Source organism: Equus quagga, chromosome 2 (assembly GCF_021613505.1).
Source record: "Equus quagga isolate Etosha38 chromosome 2, UCLA_HA_Equagga_1.0, whole genome shotgun sequence".
Classification (NCBI taxonomy): Eukaryota; Metazoa; Chordata; class Mammalia; order Perissodactyla; family Equidae; genus Equus; species Equus quagga.
In genome coordinates this window covers 19,868,048-19,890,093 of record NC_060268.1, presented here as the reverse complement: position 1 = coordinate 19,890,093, position 22,046 = coordinate 19,868,048, and the positions used below count along the sequence as shown (strand labels likewise).

Sequence of the window (22,046 nt, the reverse complement as noted above, 5' to 3'; positions counted from 1 at the left end):
ACATGTGACTAATTCCGACAAGCAGGTAATGCTCAGGAAAGGTTTGGTTCACATTTGAATTAGAGCATTTAACTGCTGTTGCAAGACCCTTCAAAGTCCTTTCTGTTGCCATTAAAACAAAGTCTTTCTTGTATTACATTTTTAAAGTGGTCAAATCAGTTCTCTTTTGATCTTTCCATTTGCAAATTATGTTTTTGAGACTATTTTAGCTTTGCAGAGTATAAGGTGGGATATAAGGCCTTGATAGCCAGGTTGTCCCCCTTGGCCTCATCCAGTGAGAGAGAGAACCAAGGAAATGGGTGAGATGAGCCTTTAAGCTCTGGTTTCATACAATCTTTGTGTTCTGCAAACGTTAGTTTAGCACAGCACCCAAACGCTTCTAAGATTTCAGACCATGCAGTAGAGTGGGAAACCTTGATGGGTAGAGGCTGGTATTGCCCTGAACTCTTGGACAGTCTGAGGAGCAGGGTGCCTGTGCTGATCTTGCTGCTGTTCATATGACTTTTCTCCTTCCCTATTCTGTGTGGACAAAAAAGGCACTTTGAGGTGTGTTCCTGCCCCCTCTCTGAAAAAAAGCAGGACTCAAGGTAATTTGTAATGCTTCACTCAGAGACCGTTATGATATTTCCAAAAAGATAAAAGGACAAATATTTCAAATATTATACATTCCTAGCTTTCCAGAGGAGAGAAGATTTTTAGAAAACAGATCATCAAAATTTTGTAGTATATCACTTATAGTCATATAATTACGACTGTCATAATTTAAAAAGCAACACATAAGGCGGAAGATAAAAAAGTAATCTAAGAATGGTTAGCATTACGACCTGGAAAAAAATATTGTGGGAAACATTTAAAAGTTATCACGTTTGTATATTAAAGACATAATGTTAAATTGATGCTAGACTTGCTGAACTAAAAGCACCTTTCATACAAAGGAAAGTTTGTAGAAATACAAATATTCCTATCACTATTTTATGGAATATCCTTCAGTGGCTTCCCATTTTGTGCCTTATAAGAGCCAAAAGTCTGAACATAGCTTAAAATCCCCTGAATGGCTCAGAAATTGCCTCTATTTTTTGCCTTATCTCACAGGACTCTCCTTCCCCAGGCTTTTCCAGCTATATCACCCTTATTCCACTTCCCAAATTACCTCATGCTTCTTCCCATATTGGGAATTTGCACGTGTTATTATCTTTTGTTGGAATTTTCTTACTCTAAAGCTCACCATCTCATCCTTGCCTAGCCAAAAGAATGTAATTGTTTGTCTCTAATACCTAGAGTAATGCATAAGTGGTCCTTGAATCTGTGTTAAATAAATAAATAAATTTGTGTGTATATGTGTGTTTATGTGTTTCAATAATCAAAAGTAGCAATTAATCCTTAAGATCTCAACTTTTATGTCCAAATTTTCTGGGTTAAAATTGAGGCTCCATCACTTTTGGCTATGAGAGTTTAGACTGTTACCTCATTTGTCATATTTTTATCCTAGTTTTCTTATTGATAAAAAGAATCCAATAATATACCAACTTCAAAGGTTTTAAAGACTAAATAATTTAGTTCATGTAAAGTGCTTAGAATGATACCTAGTACATGCTGAGTGTTCAATAAGTGATAGTTATTATATGATGGTTAAATTATATTTATTATTATTATACTATGATTTCCTCAGGGTAGCCTTCCTTGTCTACCTCTACACGTGGGTCATGCCTTCTCACACCTTCTCCAAAAATTTTGTAGTTTTCTTTTGAAGTATTTATTATTTTAATTAAATATTTTTGTGCCATCTGCTTACTATCTCACCAAACACAATGAAAGACCCATACAAGCATTAATCCTATTTGTTTTCTTCAAAATCTATTTCCAGTGCCTTACACAGTGCCTAGTAAGTCCTACAGTGTTAGATAGCTGTATGCATTAAACTTCAAATAGCCCTAAAGATACCAAGGAAGTCCTAAATCTACCTTGATGATAATACTGAGATGAGAATAATTTATCATACTTTGAAGTTGAATATGTTTTAATAAAGTGAATGAGGTACAGAAATTCCTAATAGTGATCAATTTTCTGACTGATTTGGTAGAGAAAAAAATGTTATCTTTATACAACCTGTAATTTCCTGCCTAATTACTTCTTTTCCATTCCTGAGGTTATGCAAACCTGTGTCATAGGTAACCCCCGGTTTTATTTACTTCTGGATTGTATTACAATTTCTGTGTGAGAAAACATCCCCAAATTAAGCAGCCTTAAACAACAATTATTTATTCCTTCTAACTAACTAGCACATTGGCTGGGGATCGGCTGATCTTGGCTGCCTGGGCTGGGACTTCCCTACTCCATGCTTCTCTTTTTATCCTTAGACCAACTTACTAGCCTGGGCATTTAAATTGTGGTTAACAAAACACATAACATAAAACTTGCCATCTTAGCCATTTTTAAGTATATAGTTCAGTAGTGTTAAGTATATTCACATTGTTGTGAAACAGATCTCCAGAAATTTTTGATCTTGCAAATCTAAAACTCTATACAACTCCCCTTTTCCCCTACTCCTCCAGGCTCTGGCAACCACTATTCTTTCTGTTTTCCATTTCCATGAATTTGGCTATTTTAGATACCTCATATAAGTGGAATCATACAGTATTTATCGTTTTGTGACTGGCTTATTACACTCAGCATAATGTCCTCAAGTTTGATGCATTTACTAGCATATGTCAGAATTTTCTTCCTTTTTAAGGCTAATACTCCATTTTATTTGGATACTACATTTTGTTTATCAATTCATCCACTGGTGGATATTTGTGTTACTTCCACCTCTTGGCTATTGTGAATAGTGCTGCTATGAATACAGCTGTGCTAGTATCTCTTTGAGACCCTGCTTTCAATTATTTTGGATGTAAATCTAGAAATGGGATTGCTATAATATAAGGTATTTCTATTTTTAATTTTTTGAGGAAATTCCATACTGTTTTCCACAGTAGTTGCATCATCTTAGAGTCCCTGCAATAATATATAAGGGTTCCAGTTTCTCCACATCCTCTCTAACACTTATTTACTATTTCTTTGATAGTAGCCATCCTAATGGGTATGAGGTGATATCTCATAGCAGTGTTGATTTGCATTTCTCTAATGATTAGTAATGTTGAGCATCTTTTCATATACTTTTTGGCCATTTGTATATCATCTTTGGAGAAATGTCTATTCAAATCCTTTACACATATTTTAATCTGGTTATTTATGTTGTTCAGTTATAGGAGTTCTTTACATATTCTGGATATTAATCTCTTGTTAGATATGATTTGCAAATACAGTCTCCCATTCCGTGGGTTTGTTTTCATTCTATTGATTGTGTCCTTTGATGCACAAAAGTGTTAGGTTTGATGTAACCCCATTTGTCTATTTTTACTTCTGATGTCTATGCTTTTTGTGTCATATCCAAGAAATCATTGCCAAATCCAATGTCATAAGGATTTATTCTCTTTTTTTTAGGAGTTTTGTAGTTTTTGTTCTTATGTTTAGGTCTTTAATCTATTTTGGGTTAAATTTTGAATATGGAGTAAGAGAAAGGTTCAACTTTATCCTTCTGCATGTGCATATCCAGTTTTCCCAGCACCATTTGTTGAAGAGACTGTTCTTTTTCTCATTGACTACTCTTGGCATCCTTGTAGAAGTTCATTTCTTGGCTTTCTCTCCTATTCCATTGGTCTGTATGTCTGTCTTTATGCCAGTACCACACTGTTTTGATTCCTGTACCATTTTAATACTTTTCAAAATCAGGAAGTGTAAGTACTCCAACTTTGCTCTTTTTTTTCAAAATTGTTTTGGCTATTTGGGGTTCATACATATGCATTTATGTACATCTAATCCAAGTCCACTCTCAAATAACACTATACCACTTTATGAGAAGTGTGAGTACTTTCTGATAACAAGATAATCCTAATTCCTTCCTCCTGTCTCTTGTCTCATTGCTATCATTAATTTCACTTATATATAAGCTTATGTAAATATAGATATACACACATATACATAATTGATCACGTTCTTGGTATTATTTTGAACAAATTATCTGTTAGATTAATTAAGAATAAGAAAAATAAAGGTTTTTATTTCACTCTCACTTCTTCCTCCTTTGATGTTCTTTCTTACTTTATGTAGATCCAAATTTCTGAACCATATCACAGTCATTCTGTCCAAATAACCTCTTTTAACATTTATTTCAAGGCAGGTCTACTAGAAACAAATTCCTTCAATTTTTGTTTGTTGAGAAAGTTTTAATTCATCTTCATTTTTGAAGGATAATTTTGCAGGGCACAGAATTCTAGATTGCTTCTTTTTTTCTTTTGACTCTTCTTTTTGCATAGTTTCTGTGGGGAAGTCAGATGTGACTCTTATCTTTGTTCCTCTATAGTTAAGATTTCTTTTCACTGGCTTCTTTCAGGATTTTTTCTTTATTTTTGATTTTCTGTAGTTTGGAAATGGTATCCTAAGTGTAGTGTTTTTTGGTATTTATCCTGCTTGGTGTTCTCTGAGCTTTCTGGATCAATAGTTTGATTTCTGACATTAAGTTGGGGAAAATTCTCAGTTACTATTGTTTCATCTAAGTCTTCAATCTCTTTCTCTTTCCCAACATATATGCTGGTATTCCTATTACATGTGTCAAAACTTTTGTAGTTGTGCATAGTCCTTGGATATTTTCTGCTGTTTTTTCCTGTGTTTGTTCTCTTTGCTTTTCAGTCTTTTAGACTTCTGTTGAAATATCCTCTAGCTCAGAGATTCTTTCCTCAGCCATGTCCATTCTACTCATAAGCCCTTCAAAACCATTCTTCATTTCTGTTACAGTGTTTTTGATTTCTAGTATTTCTTTTGATTCTTTCTTAGGATTTTCATCTCTCCATTTACACTGTCCATCTCTTATTGCATACTGTCTACTTCATCCATTAGAGCCCCAAGCATATTAATCATAATTGTTTTAAATTCCTAATCTGATAATTCCAACAATCCTGCTATCTCTGGTTCTGATGCTTACTCTCTCTCTTCAAATTGTGCTTTTGGCTTTTTAGTAAGCTTTGTAATTTTTTCTTGCTAGATGAACAGATGCACTAGACAAAAGGAATTGCTGTAAATAGGCCTTTAGTAATGTGGTGGTGAAGTTTCCCCTGAGGGCAGTCCTCATTAAGAATAATAGAGTACTCTGGCATATTTCAAAACTTTTGCTTTTCTCCTCCCGTGTCAGAAGCACTGGGGACCTTTTCTCTGATATTTACTATAGGAACCTAGTAGAGCTGCTGGAGGTAAATCTCACAATATTGTTTGACTCCCTCTGTGACTGGTTCCCCCACAAGGTCTTTATCTCAGACTCAGAAACACGGAGTCTCCAGCAAGTCCTCAAATATAGTTCAGGTATCCCTACCCCGGCATTAATTCCTGTAGCTGTTTCTGGTTTTGAGTTGTGAGTCTCTGCTCCAGTAAGCAATGCCTCCCTATATTTACCTGTCTGTTTCTCCAATCTTGGGTCAGTGATTTGTCTTGTGTCCTCCTCTTGCCTTATGGATCCAAGAAAAATTGTTGATTTTTCAGTCTGTTTGACTTTTTACTTATTGTTAGGAGGAGTGGTGACTTCCAAGTCCCTATATGTGGAAACAGAAACCAAACTTAACAGTTTTGTTTTCTTTCTAAATTCTGCTAGTATATTGGCCTGTATTTTCTTGAATTTACCTTTGTCTTATAGAACCTGATCACAAGTGACCAAAAAAAACGAGTTCTTGCTTTCAACATTCTGCCTGGCAACAATCTGCTTTAGTCCTTAAGTACACTTTTAGTTACTATGGGTGACATAAGACAGGTTTCTATTGTTCAAGCTTCCAATAATAGTTTTATGTTTTTGGGGTTTTTTTGTCCTCCCTTGCCTCTCACTTCCAAAGCTAGTGGTACACGTTTTAGGATTTTATTATGACAATACTGGATTTCTAATTGTCAGTTTTAGTAATGATAAGCTATTGATGTATAGCAAAACACCCCCAAATTCAACTGAAGGTTAGTTGATCTAGGATAGACTCAATCAAAATGTATCTGCTCCATATTTCTTTTATAATTCTTGCATCAACAGACTAGACTATGCACGTTTTTCTCAGGGTGATGGTGGAGGTTCAAGAGGCAAGATCAATAGTACATATATTTGGCTTTTGTCATTTCACACCTATTATATTCCACTGATAAATGCAAACAACATGACTTATCCTAAAGATCAGGTTTGGGGATATATCCTCTGCCCACTGCGGTGAGGGATTATTGAAGCAAATATTTCTGAATAGTTATCTCATCTCCAACAACTTCATTCCATATTGGTACATATACTTTTAGATGAAATTTTCATTTATTTCTCTCTCTTAATGAACACACACATGCACAAACACACACACATAGATACCAGTAACACATATGCAAATTAGGTAAAAGAGATTCTTTCTTGTGGGCATATTGCTAATGTGCCAAGTTAGTATGTGAAGGGAGTGTTAAATTTCAGGTCATTCTTATCCTCTTACTGACATGTTCTCATGGATTGAATAAATTGCACTACCAAATATAGATATCTTATAGGCACACAAATCTAACAACAGAAATTACAAGTGTATTCTTAACAACTCATAGCTTCCTAGAGTTAAGACTTCTGGAATGTAAATTCCCGTGCCATCTTCTCTAAACTACATTTTTTCTTTTTGCATCTGAATCACGAATAACACATTCAAAATAGGATCTTTTACATTGAGAGAACATTATGCTTTGTTACTATGGAAACTATCTGTTCTTCCTGAAAAGCTTTCATAGTCCTCTTTTTTTTTCCTCTCTCTCTCTCTGCATGTTTTGCCCCTTATATTCTTTAGCTGCCACTTTGTGTCTGTCTTTGCTCTGCCTTTGATTGAGTGGAGTTTTATGACCTTCATACTCTGCAAATAATCATTTCTTTGATCTGAAATTTGGCTTTCTTTTCCAAGAAAGGAGGAGTTTAAGTAATCATTTATCATTTATTTCTACTATCTCCTTAATTTTTAGACAGCAAATTGTCATAATCTAAATAAATCTTTTAGAAGAATAAATATTTAAGTAAATAAAATAATTGCTACTCATTGGGCACAGATTATATGGTTATTTTTCCTCTTTACTTAGAACTATGATAAAGCATTAATCAGAGCCTGTAACTGAGCCAACAAAGCTCCTGAAATCCATGATTTTCTCTGTCTTCTGTGAGTGATATGAATACTGCCATAAATTTTTCCAATGAACTGTTTAAAGGATTCGAGACACTCTAAGTATTAAAATCTAAGAATGCTTCAGTAGAGTATTTTGTCTATAAAAACACAGTTGACTTGGGAATAAGATGAGAGGAATATGTCCTAGAAGATCTTTTGAAAGACAAAGAATCCCCTACTTTCCTGTTTTATACAACGTTTATGGTGAATCTTTTTGAAATATGAGATGATACTCTGAATTTGAAGATCATTTTCAGTTAAGAATTAGTCAAAGATATATGAATAGTGGTATGCTGATAGGGACAAGATAGAGAGTGTCAATAATCCATATTTAAATAGAGTTGGGATATGCCTTTTAATTATTCATACACAATTTTTGGCATGGTGACTCTTTAGAATGCAGCAGAATGGCTTTTGGTGCTTGTAATCGTTGATTTTGTGTGTCAACTTGGTTAACCTATGGTGTCTAGTTGTTTGGTCAAGCACTAGTCTAGATGTTGCCATTAAGGTATTTTGTGGATATGATTGATATTTATAATCAGTTGACTTGAAGTAAAGGAGATTATCTTCAATAATGTGAGTGGGCCTCATCTAGTCAGTTAAAAGCCTTACAAACGAAAAGTGAGGATTCCAGGAGCAAAAGCAAAGGTGTTTCAAAATTGTAACATAGAAATCCTACCTAAGTTTGCACTCTGACAGTCTGCCCTATAGATTTTGGATTCAACACTGTAACTTCAACTCTTGTCTGGTTTTCCATCTTACCAACCTGCTCTTCAGATTTTAGACTTGTCAGCCTTCAAAATCTCATCAGTCAATTCCATAAAATAAATCTCTTTCTATATATTTAAATCTCATTGGTTCTGTTTTACTTTGGAGAACTATTAAATTAAAAAGTATCCTGACACTTGTTAAAATGGAAGGAAGATTTTATTTAAGACTACTACAATAGAGGTATTGCAATAGAGGGTAGAGATCAAGCTCAACTCCAAACACAAGGACAAGTGGAAATTTAAGGTCAAGGAGCAGAGTGAGAGGGTGAGTGGATGGAAAATTACTAACAAGAGACATCAACAGTGGGGATGGGGTTCCTGTTAAACCACTTTAACAGGCTTCTTGCTAAAACTGGATTAGGCCAGGACATGGAAGCCCAAAGTTGAGAAAAGGGCTCAGAGGAGACTAACTAAGGCGTGGTCAAGGAGAGGCTTTGTCAGAAGCCTTACTAATACAGTGGGTGCTTTTTCCAAAACTCTCTTTTATTATGCATCTAAAAAGCATAAGCACAGTTTAGTCATATTTTTTTGGAAGAGCATGAAGCATGACATGAAATATAAATCTTATTTAAAGAGTTTTTGTATATGCACTAAAGTTTGAGAATCCCAGCTTTCTTATATAAATAATTAACTAACCATAGAAATATTTTAGCATCCATAGAAATATCCACATACCCACAATGAGTAGAAATTTAGTATCTGTAATGGTAAATGTAGGATAATTTTATTCATTTTTCAAGTAGAGTATATTTTAAATATATGGGTCGAGTTTTAAACATCGTGTAGAGTGGCAAACTGTGTTCTCTTTCATATTATGCCAAATAACAACATTCTATATTATTAAATACTTCTTTAAGTGGCAGCAGCTGGCTTACTGCTATGTAAGGTGCAATTTCAGCTATATCCATTATTTTGAAATTCCTAGAATTGGAACTAAGAATAAGAGCAGATAAAACTTTATTAGCAAATACACAAAAATGTACTCGCTTAAATATAGGCACATAATTCTAAGGAATGGTTTAATAATGTATATGAAGACCAACTCAGTAAGTGCTAAAGCTGTAAATACTCATCTCTGCACTACCATCTATAACAATGAACCATTTCTACCATCAAGATGAAGAGGTAATAATAGTGTCAAGGGATTCTATGTAAATGAATCTCATAGGCATTGTAAAAGCACAGAACAGAAATGACTTTCTCACCTGGGAAATGACTTTCTAAAAGGCCAGTAGTGGCACAAATTCAGTTATTGTAAATCTGTGAGTTTTTTCCCTCTCTCCTAGTTAGTATATCTTTTTTGTGTCCTTGATAATGGGAAAGTGTTTGTAGAGTAGTAATGGAGAAAAATTATGGATGGCTGATATGAGAAAGTGAGAAATGGAATTTATCTTATTATTTTGCAAATTTGCCACTCTCCTTTGAAGTGATGGAAGTTATTTCTAAGACAACAAATGCCCGAGACGATTCATATGCATTTATTATATTATATTTTAAGAGAATACATGAATAGATGAGTTTTCTGTCAACCTGGTACTTTCCTGTGGAGTATTTTAGATCCCAAACATTTGCTGAAAAATAACAGGTCTCTGTAAGTGATATGAAATGACATCACCACCCACAAGAGTTAATGTGTAAAGCAGATTACTATGAAAAACTACATTAAAAAAATAAACATAAAAATCCATCCAACTTTCTGCTACAAAAAAATGTGATTACATTTAATATATTAGCATATGTGATGATTTCCAAATAAATATAACTTGCAAAATCTCAAAGCCTTTATTTTTTAACCAAACTTTCTCTTGCTACTAGAATCTATGGAATTAAATGTTATAGATTGCATTATTGTAACCAATTATTGGCTCCCTTTCCTGTAAGATGATGACTCATTCCTCCCAGCTAGTATGTAACTGGCAGAACCTCATTGCGAAAGGAGGACTTATTCTTGTCCCATGGACTTGAGACTTGGCTGTATGACTTGCTTTGTCCAGTGGAAAGTGGGCAGAAGTGATATAGGCATAACTGGAGGAAAAGCTTTAAAAGCCATCTCATGGATTATCTAAGTACCTTTTCCTCTGCCAAGAAGCCATGATTTGAGGTTTTTCTTTTAGCTTGGATCATAGAATGAAGAGGAACCTGAACAGAGCTGCAGGCAATCCTCAAAGAGCAGGTACTATGAGAGAAAGTAAACTCCTTTTGCTGTAGATTGCTAAGAGTATTGGGTTGTTACCACAACATAATTTAGCCAAATCTGTTGGCTGCATGTACTCTGGGAAAAATTCATCCTAAATGAATGTTTGTATTCTACACAGGAATAAAATTTAGAAATTTAATTTTTAAATTATAACAACATTATTACTAGAATCATCCAAATGTACATTGATCTTATGAGTTTATCTTCATATATTAAGCTCCAGTTATCACACTGTGTCAAAAAGAGACAATCTGGCTTCAAGTAGATTTAAGACAAATAAAAAACACCATTTTTGAACAATGAGTATAATTTTAATACAGTATATAAATACAGACTTGTATAAACAATATTCTTCATATATTAAATATAAATATGTATAAAATCATATCTATTTATAATAAAGATTCTGTATCAATAGGGAAGGTAGCATTATTTAGCATAATTAAATAGCAATAAAAATTATAAAAAAATAAAAAATATTCTAAACTAAATATGAATAATTAATATACCTATCATATATATAGGTACTTACAACGTCAATCAAAAAAGTGTTACTAAATTACTGGTCTGATAACAACTCCATTCTCAACCCTATCCAAATACTGTTAATGGCTTCTCACTGTTGATGTGGTAAATCTTAAAGTTCTTAGCCAGACAATCCAGGCTTTAGTCCTGAACTATTTTTCTGAATCTAATGGAAAAAATTTTCTCTTGTATTAATTTTCATGACTCTCACATTTCTGGCCAAACTGGAGATCTTCTAGCCAATCTAAGGTTTTCCCATAAAATGAAAAATCCAATTCTTAATACCAATGTTTCAAGATTTCCATTCTCAGGATGTCCCACACATCTTATGGGATCTTTGCCATCCATTTCTCTTTGTCTCATTCTATTAATTCTTCATGTCTCGGTACCAATATGACCCTCTCAATGAAAACTTATTTGATCCTACCAGCTGGAAGTAATAACTGCATACGAAAACACATTTCTCTTTTGGACTAATTTCTCCTTTACATTATAATTTTATGCACTTGCCATCCATTCTGTTATGCTGCAATTTCCTTGAGGGTAGTAGTTACTCTTTACATTACACTCAGATACTGGGCTATGTTTTACAAGTTGAGTTGTATTTTCTGCATACACCACATTAGAATTCTATGTTACGCATGGCATGCATATTTAATAAATGAATAAATTAGAAGTCAACATGCCTTGCACAAAAATATTACACCTTTTCTCAGATCTCACCACTGAAGAGAGTCTAATTTGAGAATTTACTTTATTGACACATAGCATCTCATATAATTTTGTAGGTTAGAAATGAATTTTATAGGTATGATATTATAAATTATTTATTCAAGGATTAGAACTTAATAGGCCTTTTCTGATCTTCCTGGGCATTTGCATATGCTTGATTGAAATTACCAGATATAGAAAACTTCATTTTTCATAATAACTGATCATCAGTTATGGATAAAAAAAAATCCCAAGTTTTATTTTATTCCCTTGAAATGGATATCAGAGAAATTATGTATCTACCTATGAAACAGTTTTCTTTGGCTGGTAATGGTTTATAAAACATAAGTCATTAATTCATTTGAATATCATAATTTTAGTATTTCTATACACTATTATTTTTCTGTTCTGAAACAAAAATAAATTTTGCTAAATTTCTGTAAAAGACACTTTTTCTTTGTTCAAGTAACAAAATACCCTAAAAAGAAATAATTTATTTAACAATCATGTAAGACAATAAATAACATCTTGCGTTTTTTATTCTGCACTTTCATTTAAATGTTCCTTTCATGGGCATCAAATTAACATAAATATAAGAGCACATATTGGTAATATTATGCCTCAGAGATACTGAATGAAAACCTAGCCATACAAAAATTAAATGAATATACTTAAATAATATTGGTTATCTATATTTGATAATGATATTATAAAAAATTTTACTCTAGGTATATTGCTGATATTATCAGATATATGTAAAAGAGATGAAAATATTTTAACTTAGATTTCTGTTACCAAAACTTACACTGTATCAACCAAATTGAGGGCCCACCACTGAGTATAAAAGAAAAAAATTAAAAACCATAAAGGATGAACTGAAAAAAACAAACAAAGGAGAACAGAGCAGAAGAGAAAACAAAAATCTAAATGAACTTGACAGATTGACTAAAAAGTAGGGAGCAATAAAACCAACTAAACTCCTAGTAGTCTTTCAGAAGGGGAGTTTGGAAGGAAATAGTTAGGAACTGAAAATTGATAGTAAACTTACTTCACCCTTTTCTCCAAAAGTAGAAAGACAATTAGAAATACTGTAAAAGTCCCCTTAAGGCTTCTTCTGAAGTTGCCTATACATATGATTTCCTATTGCTGCCATACAAATTACACAGACTTGGCAGTTTAATCAACACCACAGTTCTGTAGCTTTGAAATCTGACAAGGCTGCATCTGTACTGAAGGCTCTGAGGAAAAACAACTCTTTTAGGTTGTTAGCCAAAGTCAATTCTTTGCACTTATGGGACTGATGTCCCCATTTACTTACTGGCTGTCAGCCAGAGACCCCCTTAGCTACAAGAAGCTTCTCTCTGATCTTTGCACATGGGCCCCTACATCTTAGAATCGGCAATGGCAATAGGAATCCTTCTCATGCTTGGAAACTTCTTGACTTTTATTTCTGCTACTAAGGTTTCCAAAGACTTTTTATTAACTTGTAGACCAAGGAAATAATGTACTATGAATTTAATCTGAAGAATAATGGAAAGTTCTAGTGTTGGTGGAAATAAGCCCAGTCCTATCTGGTTATGTAGCTGTGGGACACAGGTATTGCTGCAATGGATACTAAAAAAAAATCTGTCCACATGCTAGACTTGGTCTCAATATGCTATTTAATAGATAAAGGCAGAAAGATTAATAAGTACACATGTGAACAGAATAATTAGCAAGCTTGATTAAACCACATACAGAATCTGCACCTAAGAAAAAGAAAATGCACAGAATCGCATAAATAAAGAAGTCTTTAACTGCTGGAATTCTTCGAAGAAAAGCAGACCTTCTCCTCTGTTCATGTCATTCTGTTTTAGGACCATATCCCTGCTTTGACAATATCTTCAGGAAACTGTCACAGCATTGTTTCATATTTAATTTTTTTAAATATCAATATATCTGTAGATTTCCTTGTTTACTTTATTAGCATTTCCATCATATATCAGGGAAAAGTAAAATGGAGTATTGCATCCCTTAATTCTCTACCATCTAACACCAGAATCTACTATATTCCTTTATTTTAAATTAAACATTGAACCAAATAACTAACTAAAAAAAGATAAGTAAAGGAAAGAAATATTTTGTGTCAGAAATGGTCATTTCTAGTAAGAAGTACGACAAGAGCTTTGGAGAACTATGATAGGACTTTTTCTTTTGGAAATTTGTCTTTTGTTTCCATCAAGTTAATTTTATAAGACTGCTGCTCCTCAAGAGATAACAAACAAGCTTGTTTTTCACTCCTTAGAAGAATGTAGATGGTATTGCAGAAGATGAACACCGTTTATAGGGTACTCGAACCTACTGATACTGATCTGGCAAAGAAACTTTTATCCTATAGATTGACCTCTATGATCCAATAAGTTTAAAGTACATACCAATGCCACTAAAAGGTCTAAACAAGTGACAATTACAAATTTGTCAAGAATTATCCCTCCCAAAACACGATCCTGATGTGATTTTAATGAGGCAAGTTTCACTTTGCCTTCATTTCCTTGATTAAATGTCTATAATAGATTAAAATGAAATTAAGCAAAATCATCTTTACTGTTTATCATCATGAGAAATACTTCACGAACAGCCTCACACCAAACATGCGATCGTATGTAACAAATGTAAGCAATTGGCTTTTACTGCGAATCTGGATTATTTTCTCCTTTCAATGAAATGGAATTAACATTGAAGTTACAAAGTATCTTTTTTAAATTTTATAATATGATTATCACCATGAATCCTAGAATAAATCTTGTTATCTAATGAGGATTAGTCACTTGAAAGCTGGAAGAGTTGATTTCAGGCAGAAAAGGGACAAAATTACAATCAGTTATGTTCTTTTGAAATATTATTTAGTAAATAATACTTATATAGTGATATTTAGAAATAATTAGTGTTATTCTTCCTGGAAAATTGTAGGAAGAGGGGGAGGGAAAGTGGAATCAAATGGAATACGGGCAGAATTTTAGAACATGTGTACACATAGGTGAAGTGTCTTCCTCTAAAACTTACCTCTTAAACACAACCACACACATACACAACACATGCACATATGGAAGTTATAAAAATTGTATTTGTTGAGGTCGGCCCTATGGTGTAGTGGTTAAGTTTGCGTGGTCTGCTTCAGTGGCCCAGGGTTTGCAGGTTCAGATCCTGGGTGCAGACCTACACAGCGTTCATTAAGCCATGCTGTGGCGGCATGCCACATATAAAACAGAGGAAGATTGGCACAGATGTTAGCTCAGGAACCATCTTCCTCACCCCTCCTAAAAAAAGTTGTATTTGTTGCTTGAATCTATTATGGATGGGCAAGTATAGACATCCACATATTTTATGAATACCAAAACAAGTATAGATAAAAGTAGGAATGATTGAGGACATGTATTTCTAGCCTGAAATGACATTTCTGGATCCATATTTTTTGTTCTGAAGTCTTCATGTCTACACATTAAAAAAAATGACATCTTTCTGAAAAAGGTGGCCTGTCAGCTTTAGTGAAGGATAATGCAGTTTGCAATGATTAGCCCAAAATGTTGGTAGTCATGTGGGAAAATGCTGAATTTGAAATGAGAAGTAATTTTCCTTTCATAAAAGAAAAAACATGTCTTCCAAGGGACAGGGGAAGGATTTCAAGAACATTGTGTGTTTACACGTGTGCGTGCACACAGGATGATGAATATTGGAAGTGGATTTTACACTCAAAACTCTATTTAGTACATTGATGTATTGAGTTTTGTTATTATCAAGCATAATCAAAAACTTTTGGATTTCTAGAAAATCTACAGGGTTCAAATCTGAAAGACATTGAGTATCAACAAAGGCAATGTTCTCAGGGTGCCTAGACTTTGCCATTATAAATGTTGAGGGAACTAGAAAGATCATAAACATCAGATCCTACACACAAAGATTATAACAAAAGCAGGAATTGTGATATCAGTTATTATTTAAAAATAAGGTATTTGTGCAATATAATTGAACAATATAGAGGCAACCATTTGCCACTTTAACCTAAGACAATTCTACATAATATCATCTACATACAAAAGTCATTATCTGAAATATGAAATATATTGTTCATGCTTGGAGGAAAAATGAATTTTCATGACAGTTAGTAATATATTCAACATTCATTTAATTTGATCAAATAGTACACTGATCTCTTACAAGCATAGATAATCCTTCTCAACAGATGAGTGATTGCTCTCAGAAAAAGATTTCTCTCTTAAGATATAATAAATCTCCTTGGATTCATATAGCACTAATTTAAAAGTTAAGAAAATTTGGTGTGGTGGCAAACTGAAGATTATTTGCCCTGTGTATTAAATTTATATAATAAATGATAAGAAAAAAACAAACAAAGACTGACATGTGAAAGCTTAAATCTTAGAATTAGTTTGGTCCTTACTCATTTTAGCCAACCCTTTCCCAGTGGGAGAATTTTCTCTACAACGTCCTTGAAATCTTTTTTTTTGTTTTCTCTCTCACTGATTTCCCTTCCTTAAAAGCATTACTTATATGGAACCATTTCTAAAATCCTTATTTTGGTAATGCATCTCTGTCAATATGTTCTTTAAAATAATTACAACAGGAATGAGGTATAATATTACTGATGTTATCTGAGGTGTACAGATTTCAGTAAAGTATTGCTTCACATGACACATAGCATTGTTTCATTAATTGTAATAGAAAACATGCTATTTACAGTTAAAACTTCCTTTTATAGCATTGTTTCATTAATTGTAATAGAAAACATGCTATTTACAGTTAAAACTTCCTTTTAAGCTAGATGGGTGCTGTTAAATAGAAGCCTCTTTCATTTTCCTGACACCTTGAAGGGTATGGTTACTGCAGTTTTGGGAAGAGATCTAAGCCAGGAGAATTTCCAATTGGGAAAATAGGTGAAGACTCTCAGGACATTTTGGGAAAGGGGTAGCAAGGGCAGAGAAAGGGAGGAGAAAAATGGAACAAAAAATGATTGACAGGTCAGCGCTATATTGGGGGAAAGAAAAAGAGAGGAATATTTCTATTATTAATTTCTCACACTTGTATTTATATAGAGAAATTTTTTGATTTATATATATTTATTTCCATCTAGTCAAGTGATCAAGTGACCAAATGACAAGATAATTTTCAAGAACTCCATTTACAATGACGTAAATACAAACCTAGAAATAAATCTACTAAATGTTTTAAAAAAATTCTCTATACTGAGGTGTCGGCCCTGTGGCACAGCAGTTAAGTGCCCACATTCCACTTCTCCACGGCCTGGGGTTCACCAGTTTGGATCCCGGGTGCGGACATGGCACCGCTTGGCAAAAGCCATGCTGCGGTGGGTGTCCCACATATAAAGTAGAGGAGGATGGGCACTGATGTTAGCTCAGGGCCAGCCTTCCTCAGCAAAAAGAGGGGGATTAGCTGTAGTTAGCTCAGCTCTAATCTTCCTGAAAAAAAAAAAATTCTCTATACTGAAAACTACAAAATATTACTGAGAGAAATTATATAACTCTCAAACAGAGGTACATTTCATATTTTTGCATTAAAAGACTCAATATTTTGAGGTGTCAATTCTACCCAAATAGATGTAGAGATTTAAAGCAATATAATTCAGAATCTCAAAAGATTCTCTCTCTTTTATTTTCTGTCTTTTCTTTTATCACTTTCCTTACTTTTTTTGGTGAAAATATGGGAGACTTACATAAGCCAGAGATAATATTGTAAAACAGAGGACCTACACTATCAAAAGTTACAGGTTAATACAAAACTACATAATTAAAACAGGGTTTTATTGACAGACTAATGTACAAAAGAGAAAATGAACAAAACAGAACATGGAAATGGACTGACACATACACGATAATTTCAACATGATAAAATGCCACTGTAGATCACTGGGGAAGTGAATTTCTCTTCAATACACTGTGCTGAATAAATGTTATCTATATAGCAAATATGAAGCTTTACGCTTATTTATTACTATGCTTAAAAATTAACCTGTGAGAGATAAAATTTCTAGCATAAAAATAATAGAATATCTTCATGAACTTGGGATAAACATTTATTTGATAAATAGGAAAAAATTACCTGTAAAAAAGATTGATTAATTGGACTTTGTTAAAATGTAGAACTTCTGGTGCTCACTTTGGCAGCACATATACTAAAATTGGAACGATACAGAGAAGATTAGCATGGCCCCTGTGCAAGGATGACACGCAAATTCGTGAAGCGTTCCATATCTTTCAAAACTGCCATTATTAAAAAACTCAACGAGTTAAAAGACAATTCAGATAGACAACTCAATGAGTTCAGGAGCTATGCCACAAAAGAGCTTGACACTATAAAGAAGAACCAATTAGAAATACTGGAGATGAAGAACACAATGGAGGAGATTAAGAAAAATCGGGACTCTCTGAACAGTAAGGTTGATAATACGGAGGACAGAATTAGCAATTTGGAGGATAGGAATATAGAAATGCTGCAGACAGAGGAGGAGAGAGAACTAAGACTAAAAAGAAAGGAAGAAACTCTCCAAGAATTATCCAACTCAATTAGGAGATGCAACATAAGGATTATAGGTATACCAGAGGGAGTAGAGAGGGAGAAGGGCGAAGAAGGCCTGTTCAAAGAAATAATAGCTGAGAACTTTCCAAACTTGGGAAGAGAGGTGGAACTTCATGTAACAGAAGCCAATAGATCTCCAAACTTTATTAACGCAAGAAGACCAACCCCAAGGCATATAGTAGTGAAACTAGCAAAAGTCAACGACAAAGAGAAAATACTAAGGGCAGCCAGGCAGAAGAAAATAACTTACAAAGGAAATCCCATTAAGGCTATCAGCAGATTTCTCAGGAGAGACCTTACAGGCTAGAAGAGATTGGAATGAAATATTCAAAACTCTGAAGGACAAAAACCTGCAGCCAAGAATACTCTACCCAGCAAAAATATCCTTCAAATATGATGAAGAAATAAAAGCTTTCCCAGATAAACAAAAGTTAAGGGAGTTCATCGCCACAAAACCTCCTCTTCAAGAAATGCTCAGGAAGAACCTCATTCCTGAAAAATCACAAAAAGGAAAGGGGTTACAAAATCCAGAACAAAGGAGATTAGCAGAAGGACAATAACACAAAGTAACAGCTCTCCATCAGGACAAAATGCAAAAGAACAGGAAAACAAGTGATAAAATGGCAACAGTAGGCCCCCACATTTCAATAATCACTCTAAACGTGAATGGATTGAACTCTCCAATCAAAAGTCACAGAGTGGCAGGATGGATCAAAGAACAAGATCCAACAATATGCTGCCTCCAGGAAACACACCTCAGCCCCAAAGACAAACACAGACTCAAAGTGAAGGGATGGAAGACAATACTGCAAGCTAATAATGAGCAAAAGAAAGCAGGTGTTGCCATACTTATATCAGACAAAGTAGACTTCAAACCAAAACAGATAAAGAAAGACAAAGAGGGGCCGTATATAATGATAAAAGGGACGCTCCACCAAGATGACATAACACTTATAAATATATACACACCTAACATAGGAGCACCAAATTTTGTAAAGAAACTATTAACAAAACTAAAAGGAGACATCAGCAGCAATACAATAATAGTAGGGGACCTCAACACCCCATTAACACCAATGGACAGATCATCCAGACAGAAAATCAACAAGGAAATTATAGAATTAAATGAAAAATTAGATCAGATGGACCTGATAGATATATATAGGACACTTCATCTAAAAACAGCAGGTTACACACTCTTCTCAAGCGCACATGGAACATTCTCAAGGACAGACCATATCTTGGGATACAAAGCAAGCATCAATAAGTTCAAGAGGGTTGAAATAATATCAAGCATCTTTTCTGATCATAATGCTATGAAACTAGAAATCAACTACAAGAATAAAGCTGGGAAAGGGCCAAAAATGTGGAGACTAAACAACATGCTACTGAACAAACAATGGATTATTGAAGAAATTAAAGAAGAAATCAAATATTATCTGGAGACAAATGAAAATGAAAACACACTGTACCAAATGATTTGGGACACAGCAAAGGCAGTCCTAAGAGGGAAATTCATTGCAATACAGGCTCACCTCAATAAGCAAGAAAAATCTTACATAAACAACCTCAAACGACACCTAACGGAATTAGAAAAAGAAGAACAAACAAAGCCCAAAGTCAGTAGAAGGAGGGAAAGAATAAAATTAGAGCAGAAATAAATGATACGGAAACAAAAAAGACAGTAGAAAGGATCAATGAAACAAAGAGTTGGTTCTTCGAAAAAATTAACAAAATCGACAAGCCCTTAGTCAGACTCACTAAAAAGAAAGAGAGAAGTCTCAAATAAATAAAATTAGAAACGAGAGAGGAGAAATCACAACAGATACCGAAGAAATACAAAGGATCATAAGAGAATACTATGAAAAACTATATGCCAACAAATTGAACAACGTAGAAGAAATGGATAAATTCCTAGACTTATGCAACCTACTCAAACTGAATCAGGAAGAAATAGAGAATCTGAATAGACCAATCACAAGTAAAGAAATAGAAACAGTAATCAAAAACCTCCCCAAAAATAAGAGTCCAGGACCAGACGGCTTCTCTGGAGAATTCTACCAAACATTCAAAGAAGATTTAATACCTATCCTTCTCAAACTATTCCAGAAAATAGAGGAAGATGGAGCACTCCCTGACACATTCTCTGAAGCCAACATCACCCTGATCCGCAAAACTGACAAGGATAACACAAAGAAGGAAAACTACAGGCCAATATCACTGATGAACATAGATGCAAAAATCCTCAACAAAATTTTGGCAAACCAAAAACAGCAATACATCAAAAAGATTATAAACCATGATCAAGTGGGATTTATACCAGGGACACAGGGATGGTTCAACATCCACAAGTCAATCAATGTGATTCACTACATTAACAAAACAAGAAACAAAAACCACATGATCAATTCAATAGATGCAGAGAAAGCATTCGACAAGATCCAACATCCATTTATGATAAAAACCCTCAATAAAATAGGTATAGAAGGAAAGTACCTCAACATAATAAAGGCCATATATGACAAACCCCCAGCCAATATCATACTCAATGGACAAAAACTGAAACCCATCCCCCTCAGAACAGGAACAAGACAAGGGTGCCCACTTTCACCACTCTTCTTCAACATAGTACTGGGGGTTTTGGCCAGAGCAATTCGGCAGGAAAAAGAAATAAAAGGAATCCAAATAGGCAACGAAGAAGTAAAACTCTCGCTGTTTGCAGACAACATCATCTTATATATAGAAAACCCCAAAGAATCCATAGAAAAACAATTAGAAACAATCAACTACTACAGCAAAGTTGCAGGGTATAAAATCAACATACATAAATCAGTAGCATTTCTATATGCTAACAATGAACTAACAGAAAAAGATCTCAAGAACTCAATCCCATTCACGATCGCAACAAAAAGAATAAAATACCTTGGGATAAATTTAACCAAGGAAGTGAAAGATCTATACAACGAAAGCTACAAGACCTTCTTGAAAGAAATCGATGACGACATAAAGAGATGGAAAGACATTCCATGCACATGGATTGGAAGAGTAAACATAGTTAAAATATCCATACTACCTAAAGCAATCTACAGATTCAACACTATCCCAATCAGAATTCCAATGTCATTCTTTACAGCAATTGAACAAAGAATCCTAAAATTCATATGGGGCAACAAAAGACCCCGAATTGCTAAAGCAATCCTAAGAAAGAAGAACAAAGCTGGAGGCATCACAATCCCTGACTTCGAAACATATTAAAAAGCTACAGTAATCAAAACAGCGTGGTACTGGTACAAAAACAGGTGCACAGATCAATGGAATAGAATTGAAAGCCCAGAAATAAAACCACACATCTATGGACAGCCAATCTTTGACAAAGGAGCTGAGTACCTACAATGGAGGAAAGGAAGACTCGTCAACAAATGCTGCTGGGAAAACTGGACAGCCACATGTAAAAGAATGAAAATCAGCCATTCTCTTTCACCATTTACTAAAATAAACTCAAAATGGATCAAAGACCTAAAGATTAGGCCTGAAACAACAAGTCTTCTAGAAGAGAATATCGGCAGTACACTCTTTGACATCAGCTTCAAAAGAATCTTTTCGGACACCATAACCCCTCACATGAGGGAAACAATAGAAAGAATAAACAAATGGGACTTCATCAGACTAAAGAGCTTCTTCAAGGCAAATGAAAACAGGATTGAAACAAAAAAACAGCCCACTAATTGGGAAAAAATATTCACAAGTTATTTATCTGACAAAGGGTTAATCTCCATAATATACAAAGAACTCACACAACTCAACAATAAAAAATCAAACAACCCAATTACAAAATGGGCAGGGGACATGAACAGACGTTTGTCCAAAGAAGATATACGGATGGCCAATAGACACATGAAAAGATGCTCATCATCACTAATCGTTGGGGAAATGCAAATCAAAACTACACTAAGATATCACCTTACACCTGTTAGAATGGCAAAAATATCCAAAACCAAGAGTGACAAATGTTGG

At 34.2% G+C, this 22,046-nt stretch overlaps 1 non-coding gene across 1 annotated transcript; it reads left to right on the top strand.

Moving 5' to 3' along the window:
- The first annotated feature begins 17,604 nt into the window (after window positions 1-17,604).
- LOC124236559 (U6 spliceosomal RNA) lies at window positions 17,605-17,711 on the top strand. Its single transcript, XR_006887790.1, has one exon. It is a non-coding gene; the product is annotated as a U6 spliceosomal RNA (small nuclear RNA).
- The last annotated feature ends 4,335 nt before the right edge of the window (window positions 17,712-22,046 follow it).